At 34.3% G+C, this 8,487-nt stretch overlaps 1 pseudogene; it reads left to right on the top strand.

Moving 5' to 3' along the window:
* Positions 1-4,688: 4,688 nt before the first annotated feature.
* On the top strand, positions 4,689-5,625 carry LOC146401454 (olfactory receptor 14J1-like; annotated as a pseudogene).
* Positions 5,626-8,487: the final 2,862 nt, after the last annotated feature.

Below are 8,487 nucleotides of genomic sequence, written 5' to 3' on the forward strand. Positions count from 1 at the left end.
ATTATAGCTATGAAACTTACTAAAATGTTGTCTATCAGAACTACAGCCAATGTCACGTGCTATGAAGAACTTTAGAAATATCCCTTCAAGATGTGAAAGAAAAACAAAGGTTTTCCACTATCACATCTCTGCTACTATAACTGAAGGTCTCAACCAATGTAATTAAATAAGAAACTAAATAGTAAATAAAAGAAGAGGAAAGGAAGAGGCAAAAATCCTATTCAATGAAGAGTGCATTATTATGGATATTTTTAAAATCCTGTAGATTTACCCAAATAAGTTGAAAACTTCTGTTTATACAAAAACCTGTACATGGATGTTTATAACTGCCCAAACTTGGAAGGAAACAAGTTATCTTTTAATAGGTGAATAGGTAAACCAGCACATCCATACAATGGACAGTTTACAAAAATATACCTGTATCAAGCTACAAAAGGACACAAAGTCATCTTAAGGGCATATCCTTAAGTGAACAAAGCGAATCTTGAAAAGGCTACATACTATATGACTCCAAGAATATGGCATTCTGGAAAAGGAAAAACTGAAGCCAGTAAAAAGATCAGCGGTTGCCAGAGGTTTGAGGAGAGGGAGAGATAAAGAGGCCATGCACAGGGGATTTTTAGAGCAGTAAAATATTCTGTACAGTACAGTAATAGTGAATACATGACTATATACATTTGTCAAAATGCATAGACGGCACAAGGCAAAGAAGGAAACAATTCTAATCTTAAGTAATGCTGCCTGATACAAGACAGACATATACAAACCAATTATTCATCTACAGCAGTAAGAATTATTTAGAAAGTTTAATCAGATATAAGCTACAATGAAAATAGAAACAAATTTCACTTTTGAAAATGAACAAAATTTGCAAAAAAAAAAAATTTTCTTTCTTTCTCTCTCTCTCTCTCTGTCTCCTTCTTTCTTTCTTTTAGGGCTGCACTGCAGCCTATGGAGGTTCCCAGGCTAGGGGTCTAATTGGAGCTGTAACTGCCGGCTTCCACCATAGCCATAGCAACAGGGGATCACAGCCGCGTCCAAAACCTGTAACACAGCTCAAAGCAATGCCGGATCCCTAACCCACTGAGCAAGGCAGGGATTGAACCTGAATCCTCATGGATGCTACTTAGATTCGTTTCCGCTGAGCCATGACGGGAACTCCAAAATTTGCAAAAATTTAAAAATTCTATCCATAGATTTTAATTAAATCTGAATAAAAATAAAAATACAACACATGTATAGATGAGATAATTAAACATTATAAACTTGTAATTTGCACATGCACAAAAATGAATTCAACATACTTTAAAGAAATTTCAGGGGAATTTTGTGAGGAATTAAACAACCTGATTCTAAAATTTATACTGAAGAATAAATGTTCATAAATAGATAATTTTGCAGAAGAATTTTAATGATTGGACTTGGTCTAAATAATAGAACAACTGGAAGTTCCCATGTGGTGTAGTGAGTTAAGGAACTGTCGCTGTCGCAGTCGTGGCACAGGTTACAACTGCAGCGTGGGTTCTATCCCTGGCCTAGGAATTTCCACATGCCAAGGGTGCAGCCAAAAAATAAGCAAAAAATGAAAAACAGTACAACTAGATGAAGCCACATTAATTAAAAAGCTCTCAGTTACTAGCATAAGAAGAGGTAAACAAATTCTAATAACCTAACTGTCGTGTTGTGAGAAGCCAAATCATAAGGAGAGATTACATGCAGATGCTGCAGTTGCCCTGTTGCGTTTTCAGCCAAGAGCCAACATCAATTGCCCAATGCTTGACAGCTCATTAATGTGATGATGATTAATTGCTCAGCAATGTGAGCAAATCATTTCGGACTCCCATCTAAATTGAATTTTCAGGTGTCTATAACAACTGTTGAAATCTGTCTGAAACTGAATAAGAGAGCTCAAGCAGAAACTGCTCATCCACACATACTAGAGAAAAATAATAATTTTTTAAGTCACTCTGTTATGCAATGATGGACAACCAGAAGATGCTCACTAAGTGTTCCATCCTGGACGTACCGTGTAAGAGTTCAAAATTCCTGCTGAGATTATTTGATCACTAAAGTTCTTATATTACTTAAATTCTTAGGAGAGAAAAAAATTCCTGTCTATGTGTCACCAGAGGAAAAAATATGTTAGAGATTAATTAAATTCATTTTCACAGGTAATTAACAGGATCTGCTATGGATAAGGCAGAGCACCAGACAGCATTTGTAACACAGAGATGAACTGTTTCATGGAAACAGAGTAAGTCACTGTTTCATGGAAATAACATTCTAATAAAAATTAATAAAAGAGTTGAGAAAAGGATAAATAACAATAGATTACTGACAATTACTTTGAATTGGCAGTGATACACAGAGGGAACATGATTTCCCTGAATAGGTATTTACATTGCAATGAAGAAACTGAAAAATCGATTTAACCCTTAATGTTGGGTTTTCCCAACAAATATGAGCCACAAATTGCAATGTGTTTCAATAATTTAATCCAATGAACACAAATAAACAGAAGTTCCAGATAACTAGGTGTGATCATTAAATCAAATCAACAGAAAAATACTCCACAGGAAAATTCTATATAATTGCAAGTTTGGGTCCCAGGGTATTTTTCAAGGAGCCTCAAATACCCACAGCATTTGAGGATCTCTCCACTCATGACACGGGAGCTATATAGATGAGCATCATGAGAATGGAAATCCTTATGTTTCCTCTCCACAGAAAATGTTTCACTGAAAGTGGATGAATTACCTTTGGCTAAGTAGTAAATGATTAATTTTCCCCAAGTTTAGAAAGGAAGTTCCTGGATTTGCTCTGGTGAGTTTCTGTGGTGTCTAAAATGGATGATTATACTGAATAACAGAAAGTCAGTGAATAACAGGGTTTGAGTGGGTGGGATAAAACCAGGCATTGCCATTTATTTCATAAATGCCAAAATTAAAAAGCATTTTAATGTGGATTTTTTAAATGAAAATTGCAAATTCAGCAGAGAGATTTAAATTGTTTGTTTCATAAACATTTTGTGCAGTGTAATTCCCATTTTCTCAGCAATTCCTTCCTTTTTGCAACTAGCAAAGAAATCTGGGATAAATGAACCACGGAATGATACCACTTGATATCCTTCTATTCCTGTTATTTATTGACCCTAACGGTGACTTAGAAGAGATGTGAGATCCTACCTATATCAGAGATAGAGTATTCCAACAGTACAGAAAAATGAAAAAACTGAGTAACAAAATATTGCAGTGGCAGCAAAACAACCATATTTTCCATTTTCACAAAACAAGGGCCAGTACAGACCCCAGAGAGAAAGACTGTAAGGCCACAAAGATTGTGAGAATATGCTTCTTGTCACAACCAGTCATCCAGGTTTCAAGTCTCTTCTATTACTTAGGGAGAAATTCTGATGTCAATGAAATATAAGAAAAATTCAGTAACAATTAAGCCATGTTCCATATTTTGAGAGAAATACAAAAAATATTCCATGATCAGAAATATATGATACAAATTATTAAATTATTCATATACACTTTTTGTTATGTATTAAAAGCACTAATATCCACTTTGAAATAAGACAAAGACATGAGGATCTGAACGCCTCATTTGTTAAAAGAGAGTTAAGTTGCAGAGAAAAAGTACTCAGTTGAGATCAAAGAAGTAAAAGTAATTAAAATTCTGGATCAACACTCAAATTAGAAAGTTACAAGAGCTTTGTAATTTCACTAAAGAAAAGTGACTCTTTTCTATCACTATTTCTGAATCACTGATAATTTTATCTTATTGTTACTATAATTTTTTAATTAAGAATAAAGGATTAAATAATTTTTAGGTGTTTATCAACCTTTTATTTCCTTTCAAAAATTATACCAGGAAGTCGCTGGCCTTTTGCCATATCCTACAAGGAATTTCAAAATTTTCAAATTAATTTATTTAATATTTTATGTTAAAGGTAATGATCATCTCTATATATCATAATGCAAATAAGATAATGTCAATTAAAATGTGCTTTTTATTTTTGGAATTATTTATTTTTTCAAGGAATTCTTAGAAAAAAGCATTGGGAATTTTTTCTCTCATATATGACACATACTTATAAAATTGCATTGAAACAGTGGGTATTTTGATGCTAGAAATAGATATAATAACTATATCTAGTAACTTATGATGGAGCATGATAATGTGAGAAAAAGAATATATACATGTATGTGTGACTGGGTCACCTTGCTGTACAGTAGAAAACTTACAGAACACTGTAAACCAGCTATGATGGAAAAACAAAATTCATTAAAAAAAAACTAATGAGAAAAAAAGTCACCTCAAAAATTTATAAATATGAGTTTGTGTGTTTGAACTGAGTGAAATTTTAATGTACAAAAAATTTTGATGCACTGTATTTCCTAAAAATAAAATATTTTTGTTCCTTTGCCTGAAATGCATGACATTAAAATTCACAATCTACTTTACCTAATTCCTATGCTTAAATCAGAGTACTTAAAATTGTTCAATATAATTATTAGTATACAAAGCTACATAGCATTTACAGTGATATAATAGTGATCCTGCCTTCCTGCCTTAACATCCCTGAGTAAGTGGATTATATTGATAATTAAAAAAAAACTTCATTTCTATTGGTTTCAATTTTGTCTTGCAGTCAGCATCCTTCTTGGAAACTGAGAAGGAACATGGCCAATTTCACTACAGTGAGTGGGTTTCTCCTCATGGGATTTTCTGCCAAGCCTGAGCTAGAAGTCTTATGGGCCTCTCTGTTCTTAGTCTTATACTTAGTGGCTTTAACTGGCAACACACTCATTATCGCTGCAACTTCCATGGATGACAGTCTCTACTCCCCTATGTATTTCTTCCTCAAACATCTTTCCTTCTTAGATATATGCTATATCTCTGTGACGGTACCAAGGTCCATTTGTAACTCTTTCAGGCATACTAGCAGTATTTCCCTCTGGGAATGCATACTGCAATGTCTGGCTTTCACTCTCTGTGCATCTGCTGAGCTGGCCATGCTCACAGTGATGTCCTACGATCGCTACGTGGCCATCTGCTTTCCCCTGCGCTATGAAATCATCATGAATGTCAACACCTGTATTCACGGAATCCTAGCCGTCTGGATCAGTGGGGTCATCTCTGGAGTTATGCACACATCTGCTACTTTCTCCATCCACTTCTGTGGTGCCAACGTCATCCACCAGTTCTTCTGTGAGGTTCCCCAGCTCCTAAAACTCGCCTGTTCTGATGAGTATGTCCGTGAGCTTGGGGTCACAGGCTTTCTGTCCTTGGTGGCATTTCTTTGCTTCCTCTCCATTGGCTTCTCCTACACACGCATATTCTCTACTGTGCTGAGGATCCCATCTGCCGAGGGGAGAGCCAAGGCCTTTGCCACTTGCCTCCCCCATCTAGCTGTGGTCACACTTTCTCTCTACTGGTGTCTTTGAGTTTCTGAAGCCACATTCTGACTCTCCAACTGCATTAGACTTTTTGCTTACTCTTTTTTATACTGTTCTGCCTCCCACACTTAATCCGATGATCTACAGCCTGAGAAACAAAGCCATGAAGGCAGCTCTACAAAGGGTTGTTAAAAGAAGAAAAGCCTACCTCTTTTGCTGAGTCACGTCTATCCCTTCCTCATTAAAGAGACAAATCACAATCTACTGGAAAAACATAACAGAGTCAATCAAGAAATTAAAGCTCTGGAGTTCACGTCGTGGCGCAGTGGTTAACGAATCCGACTAGGATCCATGAGGTTGCGGGTTCGATCCCTGCCTTTGCTCAGTGGGTTAACGATCCGGCATTGCCGTGAGCTGTGGTGTAGGTTGCAGATGCGGCTCGGATCCCGCGTTGCTGTGGCTCTGGTATCGGCCGGAGGCTACAGCTCCGATTAGACCCCTAGCCTGGGAAACTCCATATGCCGTGGGAGCGGCCCAAGAAATAGCAAAAAGACAAAAAAAAAAAAAAAAGAAATTAAAGCTCTAATAGAAGTCTTTATGAGGAAAGCCATAGGAATGGACTATCTTTGAGTAACAATAACATTGACATGGAGTTAGACAAAAATTACACTGGTATGTGCAATAGATTTAAATCTTAATCCACAATGTCAAGTCTGATGAAAATGTGAATTTCTTTCATTCTAAAGTCTCCAAATTGATTTTCCTTCCTGGTTCGTTTCTGTCAAGGTAAAGGAAAATTCTTTTTTTTCCCTGAGTTACAATCAAGTTTGGAATATTATATAGTATTTAAGCATGCAGAATAACCACCTGGTTCAATATTCTCTGGCTATTCAAGGGTCCAACTGCTGTTCTAGTCATCTTTCAGGGCTTCAATTGGTAATACACAATGGTCACCATGGAAAAGTCTATATCAATTGTTTTATGTGAGTGAGAAGCTTAAGTAGAACAATAGTCAGTGAATCAGAGAATGAATACAAGAAGAAATAAAAACACAATTAAAATAATGTTTTAAAAAGTCACATTTGAAAAATAGCAAAAACTTGATATAAATACAATATATAGTGACCAAAAATTAAAACTTGATGGATAGTACAAGCAGCAGATAAAATTCAAGAAAAGACAGAAAAAATGCACTCACTGACAGATCCAAGAATTTCCCAGAAAATGAGGAAAAAAGGAAAATACTTTTTGGTTAATGAAGAAGACTTAGGAGTCACAAAGATACAGAGGGAAAAGTTCACTATTTGTCTAATAATAGTTACAGAAAGATTAGTGTCCATGTATTAAGAGAATGCATAATAGGCAACATCCAGTGAAACAACATTGAAGCCAATTCCCCAGAATTCTTAAAAATATAGATCTTCAGGATTGAGAAGCACAACAAAAATTGATCAGTGTATATAAAATGGATGGAAAAGTAGTTATACCATCCTGAAACTGTGGAATAATAAAAATGGAAATTTTAAAAATTTTAAAACACAAAAAGTGACTTTATGTATGACTGACCGGGTCACTTTGATATACAAAAGAAATTGACAGAACACTGTAAATCAATCATAATAAAAATTATAAAAATAAAACTGTTGAAATATAAAAACAAAAATTAACAATAAAAATAAAACAAACCAATCTTATATCCCAGAAGCTTTACTGTTTTACCTTTCATATTTAGTTCTATAATCCATTGGAAAATAAACATTGCAATGGAATAAAAAAAGTGTCATTGGTCATTTCACTCATCGATATCCAGATTAATTGGAAATAAACTTCTCTCAAAAAATTGCAGTTGGTGCCTTTGTAATAAATTTAGAAATTATATGTGTGTGAGGTTCTTTCATCTATTCAGTTGATCCCTGTGTTTATGCTTATTCTATCAAGCTCCATTAATTACTGTAGCTATATAGTAGTATTTTATATTGGATAGTGTAAGTTTTCTAACTCTGTTCTTCCAGATTTTGTTATTTGCTCCAGATCTTTTGCTTATCCATATGTTTTAGAATCAGGTTTTTAATTTGAAAAAAAATATCTACTAAGATGTTGACTGAATTACATTGAATCCATAAATCAAACTGAACTGTCTTCTTACCCCACTGGACTTATCAGAGGATTTTTAAAACTCTCCTTATAAGTCCGCTGGCTCATTGCTATTGCTCATCTCAGTATGGTACATAAATTCTTCTTTAATTACATAATAGAAACCAGTAAAAAGCAAAAGATAAAAACTGAACCGTCTTCTTTAAAAGGAGGCATTTTCCAATTTATTACCAAGAAACTTTTAAATTGATCTAGGTTCTTAAAAACCCTATCAGAAATGATAACTAAATTTGGAGTAGTGGTTTATACATCTTTGATTTGATTTATTTCTATAATTCTAATGTTACTATAACATGGAATTTTAAAATTTAATTGTCTAATTTTTGTGGTCGCTATATAGAAATTCGATTTATTTTTGTATATTGACTTAATATACATTCATCCCCAAAATTTACTTATTATTTCTAATAGATCTTTATAGAGGCATTCAAATTTCTATTACACATTGTTTTCTGTAAATAAAGAGTTTTATCTCTTATTTCACATAACTTAAAACTGTTACGTATTTTCCTTGCTTTTGAGCTGGCCAAGGACAGATTAGAATCAAATTATGGTTTACCTTCTCCCTATCAGTGTAATCAGGGGCAAGTGCTTATTTTTTCAGGAACTTTTGTATGTAAGACATGGATGCAACACCTACCTTGAAAAACAATTCAGATAATGTGTATGATGTGTTGCACAGATCGTTGCAAGTTGCCCAATAAATAGTAGATACTAGTAGGAAAAATAACAATACTCAAATGCAGAACACTCTAATACTGTAATGGTGGTGATTAAATCACCTTAACTTTAATATAAAAGGTAAAAGATAAAATTATTTAAAATTACACTAGAAGAGTGATATCACCAAGAAGAAAACATAGATAATTCCCAGCTTCACTCCCCATCCCAAGAAGAATAACTAGCAACTGTTCATAGATAAGGCATC

Source organism: Sus scrofa, chromosome 7 (assembly GCF_054392235.1).
Source record: "Sus scrofa isolate SSC_HxYL_T2T_F1_AM1 chromosome 7, Sscrofa_HxYL_maternal_Yorkshire_Landrace_v2.0, whole genome shotgun sequence".
Classification (NCBI taxonomy): Eukaryota; Metazoa; Chordata; class Mammalia; order Artiodactyla; family Suidae; genus Sus; species Sus scrofa.